Source organism: Epinephelus lanceolatus, chromosome 7 (assembly GCF_041903045.1).
Source record: "Epinephelus lanceolatus isolate andai-2023 chromosome 7, ASM4190304v1, whole genome shotgun sequence".
In the NCBI taxonomy this organism is placed as follows: Eukaryota; Metazoa; Chordata; class Actinopteri; order Perciformes; family Serranidae; genus Epinephelus; species Epinephelus lanceolatus.
In genome coordinates, this window is record NC_135740.1 from 3,619,634 (window position 1) to 3,633,211 (window position 13,578).

At 42.4% G+C, this 13,578-nt stretch overlaps 1 pseudogene; it reads left to right on the plus strand.

Annotated features, from left to right (window-relative positions):
• The first annotated feature begins 11,850 nt into the window (after nucleotides 1-11,850).
• Nucleotides 11,851-13,276, plus strand: LOC144463906 (uncharacterized; annotated as a pseudogene).
• The last annotated feature ends 302 nt before the right edge of the window (nucleotides 13,277-13,578 follow it).

Genomic DNA, 13,578 nt, shown 5'->3' on the forward strand with positions numbered 1-13,578 from the left:
AGTTTTGTATTTTGTATTTGAGTTAGCGTATAACTCCCGGGAACTTACATGTACTTTCACGGGAGTTAGAGCATAATTCCTCCCAGTCACTTACCACATACTTTCCCAGGAGTTAGAGTATCCCTCGTGGTCACTTAGCACATACTTTCCCGGGAGTTAGAGTATAACTCCTCCCGGTCACTTACCACATACTTCCCCGGGAGTTAGAGTATCCCTCGCAGTCACTTACCACATACTTTCCGGGAGTTAGAGTATCCCTCGCAGTCACTTAGCACACTTTCCCAGGAGTTTCCCAAAACGTATGGTTTAATTTCATCATATGAATTTGTATGAAGTGCAATAAAAACAAATGCTTTTGCCCTTCGCTCATGGCAGTTGATTCAGTCACTTTTATGTAGCCTATGTGTCATCAGGCAATTTCACCCACACTCCAGGGTTTTAACATTTATGTTTTGTTTACATTTCATTGAATGAGTTTGAATATGAATATGTCAAGAAATGGGTCTAAGCTAACTTACCTCTCTCAAGTGGACATCTATGGAAATCTTGTAGTGCCATCTGAGGACGAAACACAAATAATACATAATGTAATAATATAGCCTACATTCATTCATTCATTCATCTTCTAACCGCTTCATCCTCTTGAGGGTCGCGGGGGGGCTGGGCTGGAGCCTATCCCAGCTGACATCGGGCGAGAGGCAGGGTACTGGACAGGTCGCCAGACTATCGCAGGGCTGACACATAGAGACAAACAACCATTCGCGCTCACATTCACATCTATGGACAATTTAGAGTTATCAATTAACCTAGTCCCCAATCTGCATGTCTTTGGACTGTGGGAGGAAGCCGGAGTGCCCGGAGAGAACCCACGCTGACATGGGGAGAACATGCAAACTCCGCACAGAAGGGCTCCCACACCCGGGATCGAACCGGCAACTCTCTTGCTGTGAGGCGAGAGTGCTAACCACCACACCACCGTGCCGCCCATAGCCTACATATATCTTAAAATACACAATAATTAAAAGTTATAAAATGTTTTTATTATTTAATTACACAGAAACCACATGGTAGGTGCTGTTCTCACATCTACAGTGTACTTTCACCAAAACTTACAGGGAAACTAGGCAGTACTTTCCACCTAAGAATATACTAACAAAAGAGACCGGGCTGGATTATGAAGTTTGCGCTGTTTGCCTGTCCTTAGTCTGAAAGTACTAGGCAATTTCCCCAAAACTTACAGGGAAACTAGGCAGTACTTTCCACCTAAGTATATACTAACAAAAGAGACCGGGCTGGATTATGAAGTTTGCACTGTTTGCCTGTCCTTAGTCTGAAAGTACTAGGCAATTTCCCCAAAACTTACAGGGAAACTAGGCAGTACTTTCCATCTAAGTATATACTAACAAAAGAGACTGGGCTGGATTATGAAGTTTGCACTGTTTGCCTGTCCTTAGTCTGAAAGTACTAAGTAATTTCCCCAAAACTTACAGGGAAACTAGGCAGTACTTTCCACCTAATACCAACAAAAGAGACCGGGCTGGATTATGAAGTTTGCACTGTTTGCCCATCCTTAGTCTGTAGCTTGGCACTCAGATGTTAACCCTTTAAAAACAGTTAGTTCAATGCTTCACAAGGTAACAATATTACCAGAAAATAATACAAAGATGAATTAAAGTGTCCCTGACAAAGAACAGACAGAGATTCCACTGGTTGTCTTATTCAAGTTCAGTTTTATTCCTTCTGTTATTCAAATAAACACAAGAAGTTTGTGCTCTAATAATAATAATAAAAAAAAAAAAAAAAGGGATCAGCGCTCAGTGAATAATCCTCCTAAGCCCTACGATAAGCTATTATGGCAAGGCTTAACTATACAGACCCGTGAGCAGTGATAACTAGCATGTCTTTGGGGTCATCGGGTGGGAACCTCCTTTCACCGGTGTTTCGTCTAGTTAGTCCCACGACACCTCCAGGAGGCTAGACAGTGATCTCTGGCGTCCCAGAGACACTCCCCTAATGCCAGGTCTCACTGCTCCCCACACTAACCGAACAACCTCCTTTACCTTACCTATACTACCACAGAGGAGGTAGACCCAGGGAAGGAAGCCTTGTTAGGCTATCACACTCCCCCGCCGGGTTAGGCTGTACAGTCTACCTCCCCAGGACGAGCCCTCACAACAATGACACCTCCAGGAGGCTGGACAGTGATCTCAGCCCAAACAGCACTGCCAACTTCAACCAAGCCCAGGCTCCGTTTATGCGAGCTCCTGGCAGAAGCAATTCTGATACTACCTTTACTAGCACATTCACCATACTCTATTTCACACGCTACATAGCATAACTACAATGTAAGCTAAAGTTAAAGGAGATAAATGAACTCACAGGATCAGCAAACACACTCACTTTGCAGCATGGTCTCAAACAAAATGGATTCAAATAGGCCACTCCCACACTTAAATAACCTTCCTCTTCCTGGATTTCCTTCTTACTTACACATGGCTTTCTCAGCCCAAACAGCACTGCCATCTTCAACCAAACCCAGGCTCCATACATGCGAGCTCCAGGCAGAAGCAATGCTGATACTAGCTTTCCTGTCACATTCACCATACTCTATTTCACACACTACATAGCATAACTACAATATAAGCTAAAGTTAAAGGAGCTAACTGGACTTACAGGATCAGCAAGCACACTCACCTTGCCGCATGGCCTCAAACAAAATGGATTCCAATAGGCCACTCCCACACTTAAATACTTCCTCTTCCTGGATTTCTCCTGACAGGAAGTGGATCTCTCCACCTGATCTCAAGGAGTTATGTGCCCTGCTTAGTAGTTCCCCCTGCTGGCCCCCAGCTGACATTATTTCTTCTGTAATAGATAAACTGGCTGCATTTAATTGCTTCATCTGACATTTCCCTCACTGTCTTCCTCAAATTCTGTCCCCGCACTCCGAGTTCCCCCAGGAGTGACACAGTTGATCTTGCTATGAATCCCCTACACCCCACTTCCACTGGACAAATCCTAGTCTTCCATCCTCGCTGCTCAGCTTCTGCTCCTAAGTCTGCATATCTAAGCTTTTTTCTTTCATAGGCTTCTTCCACTGAGTCTTCCCAAGGAACTGTCAGCTCAATGAAATAAACTATCTGTTGACTCACTGACCACAACACTAAGTCAGGCCTCTGCCTGGTACAGACTATTTCCTGAGGAACAACAAGCTTTCCCCCTAAATCTACTTGCATTTCCCAATCACAAGCACCTTCTAGGCGGCCACACCCTTGCCTCCACACTAACTTATCCCTTCTGTATTTCTCTCCCTCACGGACAAACTGAATTACTAAGCCCCTATCCTTAACACCTTCTGAATTCACCTGTCTTCGTTTCCCTTCGATGCCTGCAGCTAAACATTTCAACACCTGATTATGTCGCCATGTATATCGGCCTTGTGACAAGCCAACTTTACAGCCTGACAAAATATGCTTTAAAGTTGCGGTACGTGAACACAATGGGCATGATGGGTCCTCATTTACCCACAGTTTTAGGTTCTGGGGGGTTGGTAACACATCGTATGTAGCCCCTACCAGGAATCTAATACGATTCTCCTCCATACTCCACAGGTCCCTCCAACTAAGCTTCCTCCTCTCTACACTTTCCCAATTCAACCACTGTCCCTGTTTAGCCTGGGCCACTACCTTTGCACCCCTTACTATCTCTTCCTGTCTGCGTATCTGTTCTACAACCAGCTTTCTTTTATCTTTGAGGCCTGCTGTATTCCATACCGGTTTACCTGAGCCAAGCCCCAGGCCTCCCCGGCCAAACTGAACATTACCTACAATCTCTGCATGTCTAAGAGCTGCCTCTGCCTCCTGAACTGCCGATCTTGGGTTCCACTTCCTCCCCTTGGTTGGATTTGGAACCACACTCCTAACTACCACGTCCTTACTCCCAGATAACAAGAGCTCTGTCCTGACCTTGGTACATTTAAATTCCTCTGTTAAACTAGATACTGGCAGCTGAAGTATCCCTTTTCCGTACAATGCAACACTACTTAGGCACCTAGGAGCGCCCAACCACTTCCTAATGTAGGAGCTAACCGACCTTTCCATTCTCTCCACAACAGATATTGGAATTTCATAAACTGACAATGGCCACATTAACCTAGGATATAGCCCAAATTGCAAACACCACAACTTCAACTTTCCTGGAAGTTCTGATTTATCTATTCTATCCAATCCTTCAGCCACATCTTTTCTAAATTTCACCACCTGTTCCTTATCATTCAACTCTACATTGTAGCACCTACCTAAGCTCTTTACTGACTTTTCCCTAATTGTTGGGATGTCCTCATCATCTATGACAAACTTCCTATCACTTAACTTCCCTCTACATATCGAGATGCTTCTAGATTTACTAGGCTTGATTTTCATGCTGGCCCACTTGAGGTTCTTATTTACCTTCTCTAGTAGCCTCTTTGTACATGGCATTGTTGTGGTCACCAGTGTCATGTCATCCATGTAAGCCCTAACTGGTGGAAGATGCAACCCATTCTGCCGTCTCTCCCCACCTACCACCCACTTAGAAGCCCTGATGATTACTTCCATTGCCATAGTAAATGCTAATGGAGAAATTGTACACCCTGCCATGATGCCTATTATAAACTGTTCAGTTTAGTTTTAATCCTTTATTGTAACAAATGCACTTTTTAAGTCACAAGTCAAGTGGAAAAGGTTGCTGTGATGCTACTACCACACTGGAGTGTGACGCTCAAGTGATGGAGATAGAAGAATGGATGGGCTCCTGTGGATAATAGTTGATCTTGATCCAACTCCTTGGGTCAAGGCAGAGATCAGGTTCATGGGTGGCTCGCCATCTCTCTCTCGTCAGGTAGAATCTCAAATCCACACGTAATTTTCCATAGGATCTCAAAAACCTCACCAGTGTAGAAACAGAGCTATTACTATTTTGCATCATCAACTTCAATTGTTTTATGGCCATAATCAATATCACATAAATACATCACAGTAACACAAAGTGAGCAGATGAATAACTTTTAACTGTACAGTTTTTCTCAGCATGGAATACTTTATCCTGTCTTTACATTTCACATCATGAATTATTAGCCTATTGATCCATAACTTGTGATTATTAAGCATATTAATCAATTACAAATACTACGTATTTCCTTTTGAACTACAAAATTAATGTTTTTAACCATTTGTTTAACATTGTTCAACTTAACTATGAATAACAAAATCATGTATGCTATTAACACACATATTTCGAAACTGTGGGCTACACCAGTACACACCCTGTGTTACGCTTGACTATTCATCGTTTATAACATCCATAACCAACTGTATTAGTGCAAATGTATACAGTACACTACTAACACAAATACAAACGGCAACGACCTCGAGGCAAAACAACTGTAGTACTTTACTGTTAGGAGTAGGTCACAACGCCACAGTTAGAGAGAAGCACACACTTTACATGGCGGCGGGCGCCGATATCATCTACAGCACGAGCTAACATCGCTAGCTGCGTTAGCATTAACTCACCAAGACGCTGATAAACGCGGTAAAACTCCCATCGCACAGGTCCTCGGTTCCTCTCTCACGTCTCCTGCGAGTATCTTGGAGTGTTGGCTTTGTGTTTACATCAACATTTCACACCGTAGACATTGTGTAATTTCACTCATTTCTCTTTGTCATCTGCTCGTGTCATTCCTGCGCCTATGAGTAGAAGCTCCTCGCTGAGAGGTGGGACTTTCTACCTTTAACCAATGGGAAGTGTGCACCTCCCTGTTTGACCAATGACAGCTGGTCTAAGCAGAGTGACTGTGATTGACACCTTGTTTGATCAATAAGACTATGCCAGAGCGATGTAGTTAGATTGACAGATAAAAACAAACAAACAGTCAAGCAACTTGAAGACAACTGAGGGATGATACGGGAATATTGTAAGAAATAAACTCTACGTACAGAAAAAGTATACTGCGCTTTCTATTCAAACTCATACAATGAAAAGTAAACAAAACATAAATATTAAAACCCTGGAGTGTGGGTGAAATTGCCTGATGACACATAGGCTACATAAAAGTGACTGAATCAACTGCCATGAGCAAAGGGCAAAAGCATTTGTTTTTATTGCACTTCATATATACAGTCAGGTCCATAATTATTTGGACAATGATAAAGTTGTCATCATTTTGGCTCTGTACACCACCACAATGGGTTTTAAATGAAACAATGAATACCTGCTTAAAGTGCAGACTCTCAGCTTTCATTTAAGGCTTTTTTCAAAAATGTAGTATGAACCGTGTAGGAATTACAACCATTTCTTCACACAGTCCCCCAACTTTAAGGGCTCATAAGTATTTGGACAAACTAACATAATCATCAATTAAACAGTCAGTTTTAATACTTGGTTGCAAATCCTTTACAGTCAATGACTGCCTGAAGTGTTGGACACATAGGTATCATCAGATGCTGGGTTTCTTCCCTGGTGATGCTCTGCCAGCCCTTTACTGCAGCCGTCTGCACTTCCTGCTTGTGTTTTGGGTGTTTTGCCCTCAGTTTTGGCTTCAGCAAGAGAAACGCATGCTCAATTGGATTCAGGTCAGATGATATGACTTGGCCGTTGCAGAACATTCCACTTCTTTGCCTTAAAAATGTCTTTGGTTGCTTTTGCAGTATGCTTCAGGTCATTGTCCATCTGCACTGTGAAGCATCGTCCAATGAGTTTTGAAGCATTTGGTTGAATCTGAGCAGATAATGTAGCCCCAAACACTTCAGCTTTCATCCTGCTGCTCTTCTCAGCAGTCACATCATCAATAAATACAAGAGAACCAGTTCCACTGGCAGCCATACATGGCCATGACATAACAGTACCTCCACCATGCTTCACTGGTGAGGTGGTGTGCTTTGGATCATGAGCAGTTCCTTCCCTTCTTCCTTCTCTTGTCTTCCCATCATTCTGGTAGTTGATCTTTGTTTTATCTGTCCATAGTATGCTGTTCCACAACTGTACAGGCTTTTTAGATGGTTTTTGACAAACTCTAATCTGGCCTTCCATTTTTAAGGCTAACCAATGGTTTGCATCTTGTGATAAACCCTCTGTATTTATTCTAGTGAAGTCTTGTCTTGCTTACAAGAACAGCAGGATGAAAGCTGAAGTGTTTGGGGCACCATTATCTGCTCAGATTCAATTAAATGCTTCAAAACTCATTGGATGATGCTTCACAGTGCAGATGGACATTGACCTGAAGCATATTGCAAAAGCAACCAAAGACATTTTTAAGGCAAAGAAGTGGAATGTTGTGCAATGGCCAAGTCATATCATCTGACCTGAATCCAACTGAGCATGCGCTTCTCTTGCTGAAGCCAAAACTGAGGGCAAAACACCCAAAACACAAGCAGGAAGTGCAGACGGCTGCAGTAAAGGGCTGGCAGAGCATCACCAGGGAAGAAACCCAGCATCTGATGATGCCAATGGGTCCAACACTTCAGGCAGTCATTGACTGTAAAGGATTTGCAACCAAGTATTAAAACTGACTGTTTAATTGATGATTATGTTAGTTTGTCCAAATACTTATGAGCCCTTAAAGTTGGGGGACTGTGTGAAGAAATGGTTGTAATTCCTACACGGTTCATACTACATTTTTGAAAAAAGCCTTAAATGAAAGCTGAGAGTCTGCACTTTAAGCAGGTATTCATTGTTTCATTTAAAACCCATTGTGGTGGTGTACAGAGCCAAAATGATGACAACTGTATCATTGTCCAAATAATTATGGACCTGACTGTATATACAGATTCATATAAGGAAATTAAACCATAAGTTTCGGGAAATTACATAAGCGACTAGTTATACTCTCCTGGGAAAGTATGTGGTAAGTGACCGCAAGGGATACTCTAACTCCTGGGAAAGTATGTGCTAAGTGACTGCGAGGGATACTCTAACTCCCAGGGAAGTATGTGGTAAGTGACTGCGAGTTGTACTCTAACTCCCGGGGAAGTATATGCCAAGTGACCGCGTCGTTATACACTAACTGGGTCTGTGTCATTGTTTTGACAGCCCATTGGTTCGACATCCCATTAGTCCGACTGTCCGCGGTGCTGAACAGCTCGCGGCGAGCATATGGTGCGCCGCGACCGGCTTGAGGCGGAGCAGGCTCACGGCTTATGTGTTTGTCACTTTCTTTTTCATTTTAATCCACACCATGATCTTTTCCTGACCCTAACCAAGTGTTTTTTTGTGCCTAAACCTAACCAGACCTTAACCACAGGGCATCATGATGATTTCGGATCGGACTTCGGAACAATGAGTTTAATATGGTCGGAACAATGGGATGTCGAACCAATGGGCTGTCGAACCAATGGGCAGTTCCCACACTAACTCCCTGGAAAGTATGTGGTAAGTGACCGGGAGGAATTATGCTCTAACTCCCGGGAAAGTATATGTAAGTTCCCAGGAGTTATACACTAACTCCTGGGAAAGTGGGCGAGAGGTACACTCTAAAACGCGGGCTGACTTATGAAGTGTTACCCAATTAAGTTTATCTTTTCTTATCTTATCTTTCACCTGATCTAACAGCTGATTGGTTTAGACGTTGACTCAACAAGATGACATGTTTGCAGTTCCATTTTGCCATGTTCACTGATCCTCTGAGTTGCGCAACTACTGCCTCCAGATGTGGATGAGTGAATTATTTTAGTATTTGTCATGGTTATTCGTAAAGAGGTTTGTTACCTTCCAGTCCAGCTCATGTTGATACTCAGTCTTTGTCCAGCTACTCGAAACTTCTTACCATCAACACTTAATAAATATTTTGTGGTCCAGGTTTGTTGAATTTTTTTTCTGTTTCTTCAGGTAGCATGCATTTTAGCTTTGTCTGTGTTGTGGTTTGTCAGGTGCTCATTCATGAATACATTGGTTCCTTGGTTTTCTCCCCTGTTTCAGCAGTGCAGTCTTATGTTCTCTGTTCACAAACCTCATGACAACAGCCAGTTTGTCCCTGGACAGAGAGTGGCAAGCTTCGATGTTATCACAGTCCACTTCTATCCCCCTGGACTATCAGAGAGTAGCCACCTGTTGTTCCATGGAGCTAACGTCCAGTTTCGTGGGATCTTCCCCGCTGTCAGCTGTCACCGCCGAAGCATATTATCAGGGTTTAATGTGGAGACCAGTGATGATAACATCATTCATCCTGGTGTAGTGCTCCAGGTCGGCGACCCTGCTTTTCATGTTGGCGAACCTCTAGTCCTTTGAGTTGAGCGACTTTTTAATGTCATCGACCTCCTAGCCGACAGTACATTCTTCTGACCCATGTTTGTCCAGTTGTACTAGTTGTTTTTAGTGACGTAAGCTGTTAGCACAGTCGGCTGTTAGCCGGCTGGTCAACTGTTAGCTTAGCAGCAAGTTAACTGGTCAGTAACTAGCTCTGTCTCTGCTCTCTCAGTCCATATCCAAAATCAGCTTCTTCTTTTTTTTTACCAGGCAGAGGTCACACCGAGGGTTTAAGCACTCAATCCACCGTCCGTAATCCAAAATCAATAGTCAAGGAGTCCAGAAGAAAATAGTCAAAAGGCCAGGCACTGAAGCACAGAAACACACAACAAACAGGAAGCAATCAGTTCCAACAGCAACAGGAACATTTCAAAACAGCCAGACTAACTTAGGCAATAATCACCATTAAACTTAACAAGTAAGCTAGTCTGATGTAATAACGACCATCTCCCTCCAACTCTCTAGTAGATTCAGGTTCACCAACTGTTCAGTGTGAGCAAACACCATATTGCTTTCCCCCTTCCTCGTGCCTTCATAAACCAAAACTCAGTTTGAAGTAAGTGTCTCTTCCCCCCACACCACAGCTCTGATTATTCATTTTAACAAATATGACATGCAGTTTGATGCTGCTCAAACATGCTGTGTGCAAAGAGCACTGAGGAGAGGAGGAGGAGCGTGACGCTGCAGCTGCTGCATGTGTGTTCTCTGGGAATCTTAAAAAAATATTTAAAGCTTATTTAGACGATAATTATAATAATTAGTATGTGACTTTAAAAAAGAGAGGAGAGAAAGAAAATGAGGAGAAGAAAAGAACAAATTGAGAGGAGAGGAGAGGAGAGGAGAGGAGAGGAGAGGAGAGGAGAAGAAAACACACTTAGCCTGTTTGATGTAACTGAACACAGGCCTACCTTGAATAGTTTGGAGGGTAGGTTGGTTGGTTTTCTCAGTCACTAAAGCCTGCACAATGTGGCATTGTTTTCTTTGTTGTTGTGTTATAAATAAATGATAAATGTAGACAGTGAATGTGTATGTGTAGCAGCTGCAGTGTAGATCTTGAGACACATCATATATAATCGAGACAGACATTTCGCCTGCTTGTTGCTGTGCACAAATTAACAGTATGTACTTATGCCTTAAGAGCCCTTCTGGTGCCGGCAGACACACAGAAACCTCCCAGCATTGCATGCCTTGTGGTATGCCTGCTGGCAGGGTGCACATTTTTGCACACACGCTTTGTAAGAGGAAAGGGTCTGTGCATGTCACTGATCAACACTGATTAGACATCTCACATAAAAGGTGGTAAATTTCCCCTTTAACTAACATTTACAATGTGTAAATACTGTACTGAATTATTTTCACAGTGTTGTATTAATACTTTTACAGAAGTAAAGGTCCATTAGTGCATTAATTACCGATGCACCAAGGTATTGGTAACTAATGCGTGTGATGTATGTCATGTGACATATGTGATGTACTTCAAAAGTGGATATTGACACACCATCCCCGGGCATCCAAAGTGACACTAGAGAGGTACTGCTTGCATCAGACTTTGATGTGTAGGGCCACTGACCAAGTATCTGTACTTGACAAGTTGGGAGTGCAAGGGTATTTTAATTAACGAAAACTAGAATTGAAAAAACATTTTCGTCAACTGAACTAAAAATAAAAATTAGTTTTTAAAAAATAATAAGTAAATTGTATTGTGTGTTTACAGATAACTTAAACAAACTAGCAAAAATGTCCTTCATTTTTGTCTTTGTCAATTTATGTTAAATATAAGCCTTGGGGTTGGTGTGAAATCTATTTATTTAGTGCTGCCGGTTATATGCCAGCTGTCTGCACCGTATGGCACCTCATGGATCGTGACATCATGTGTTGACAATCTGCCCACTCCGGCTAACATCATGGCTACAGCGAAAGTTGGGAGAAAGCAGCAGAATCCTATTTGGGATTTCTTTAAATATAACCGTTTCAAAGACAGAAGCAAGTGCCTTGTAGTGGAAGCAGGTGATAAAATATGTAAAATACTTCGCAAGGGGAGAAACCCCATGAATCTGAAAGTCCATTTGAAAAGCACAAAGAGTTGATCAATTCCCATTTAAAACAAACCTCACGGACTGCGTTTTTTTTTTATCTGCGTAACATTGCAAAAATTAGGCCTATCCTGTCCCAAAAAGATGCAGAAAAATTGGTCCACACTTTTCTTACCTCTAGGCTGGATTACTGTAACTCCCTATTATCAGGTAGCTCCAATAAGTCTTTGAAAAGTCTCCAGCTAATCCAAAACATGGTTTGACAGGAACTAAGAAACAAGATCATATTTCTCCTGTTTTAGCTTCTCTGCACTGGCTCCCTGTAAAATCAAGAGAGGTTATATGATCCCTGCTCTAAAACCAAGAGTTAGTACAGCCAAAGTCCCAATTCATGAATCATATTTTATTAAACTGTATAACTATTTTTTTGTGTGTGTTTTACATTTGATGTTTAAATAATCTAATTGTCTGTTTTCTCTTTTTGCTCTGCAAAGAACTTGACCTGCCAGATGATGGGGAGAACAACAACTTCCAGAGAATGCCATGCCTTGCCCACACCGTTCAGCTCCCACTGAAAGATGCCATGAAGCACCCAAATGCTGATTCACTCATAACAAGAGCAAGAAACCTGGTACATGCTGTGAGGAGATCGTCAGTGGCAAATACAGCAATGATCAAAAAGTGTGGCAAAACTCTGGTCCAGGATTGTGGCACATGTTAGAACAGCACATTTATACATATATATATGTATACATATATAATTGCATATCCTTTATTTAACCAGGTAAAAGCCTCATTGAGATTAAAAATCTCTTTTTCAAGAATGACGTGGCAAAGAGGGCAGCATAAAACATCGTTACAGGTTACAACAAGGCAAACAGACATATACAACTGTCATACACAAAAAAATGGATAAAAACCACAGTATGCAATTAAAATGAAATACAAGGTGCAGGACAAGAACAAAAATGATTTGAGTACAATTTCTAAAATGATTTAGGAATAGTCACATTGACTAAAAGAGCTAATTTCTTGATCCTTTAAAATTAAATTAAATTCCCCCACAGTGATCAGCTCTGCCAGTTTCAGATCCCTCTGAAAATTATTCCAGGACGAAGGAGTAGCATTTTTAAAAGCTTTTTTTGCCAAGTTCAGAGCTTAACTTACCCAAGTACTTGAGGAGCTGAGCATGGACACGCTTCTCACAAGCGATTGGGATAAGCTTGAGAACCTCGTCAAGCTGCTGAAGCCCTTTGCCACTTACACAGACCAGCGTCAGACTGACAGCCAGTCACTCACACAAGTACCATGCCCTCTCAGCCTCTAGGCACACTTGCTGACAACTACTGCTGGGAACCAGTTAGCTCAAGTGCTGCTGAAGTCCTTGTGAGAACGTTTTGCTGCCATTCTTAGCCCTGATTCCCCACAGTTTGATGCTACACCAGCAGCAGCCTGCCTAATGGATTCAAGTGTTTCTCTGGTTCTTCAAACACCAGACACAGTGCTACTGAGGAGGGCAGCACAGTCTTTTGTGCAAAACCTGGCTGCTCAGTTTAACCCAACTACTGTTTCTCAAGATTATGTTGCTACTGCAAGGGTCACTCAAACTCCAACAAGTTCCCCTCCTACTGTCCTTCAGAAATTCTGCTTTCTTGTATCCCATATGGAGCTCAACATATCATTGACAAATCTGCTTGATGTGACCAATAGTCTGTTGACTGAAATGAAGAAGTATGTTGACGAGGTCAAACGGGGTGTGTTTAATGAGACACCATTGCAGTTCTGGAGATCAAGAGAGGCTCTCTATCCAAAACTTGCCCCTGTGGCATTGGATCTTGTTAGTGCCCCTGCCCAACATATTCTCTGTGTGTGGACTGTTGTCATCTGGCCTGAGAAACAGATCAACCACATTTCTGGAGCAGCACGTTTTCCTCAAGATCCACAAGACATTGTTGCTTGACTGAAGCACACTCATATCTCTCATTCTCACACACACACACACACACACACACACACAAACACACACTTATCCATTCACACAGTCAGTCATGCAAAGCGTATAATTTGTTTTTGTTTGTTGGACAGAGGGCTATGTAAGTTCAAAAGCAAAGCACATCAGCGTCCAGCTGAGATGGAGCAGTATCTTAACTATCTGTCTGGCTCTGTGTTCTACGGGATACATGTGCACTTTCAGTGTCTAAAACATTCACTGTATTCACTTTATGATGTCAAATATAACATGCCAGGTACTGTACTATTGCAAATC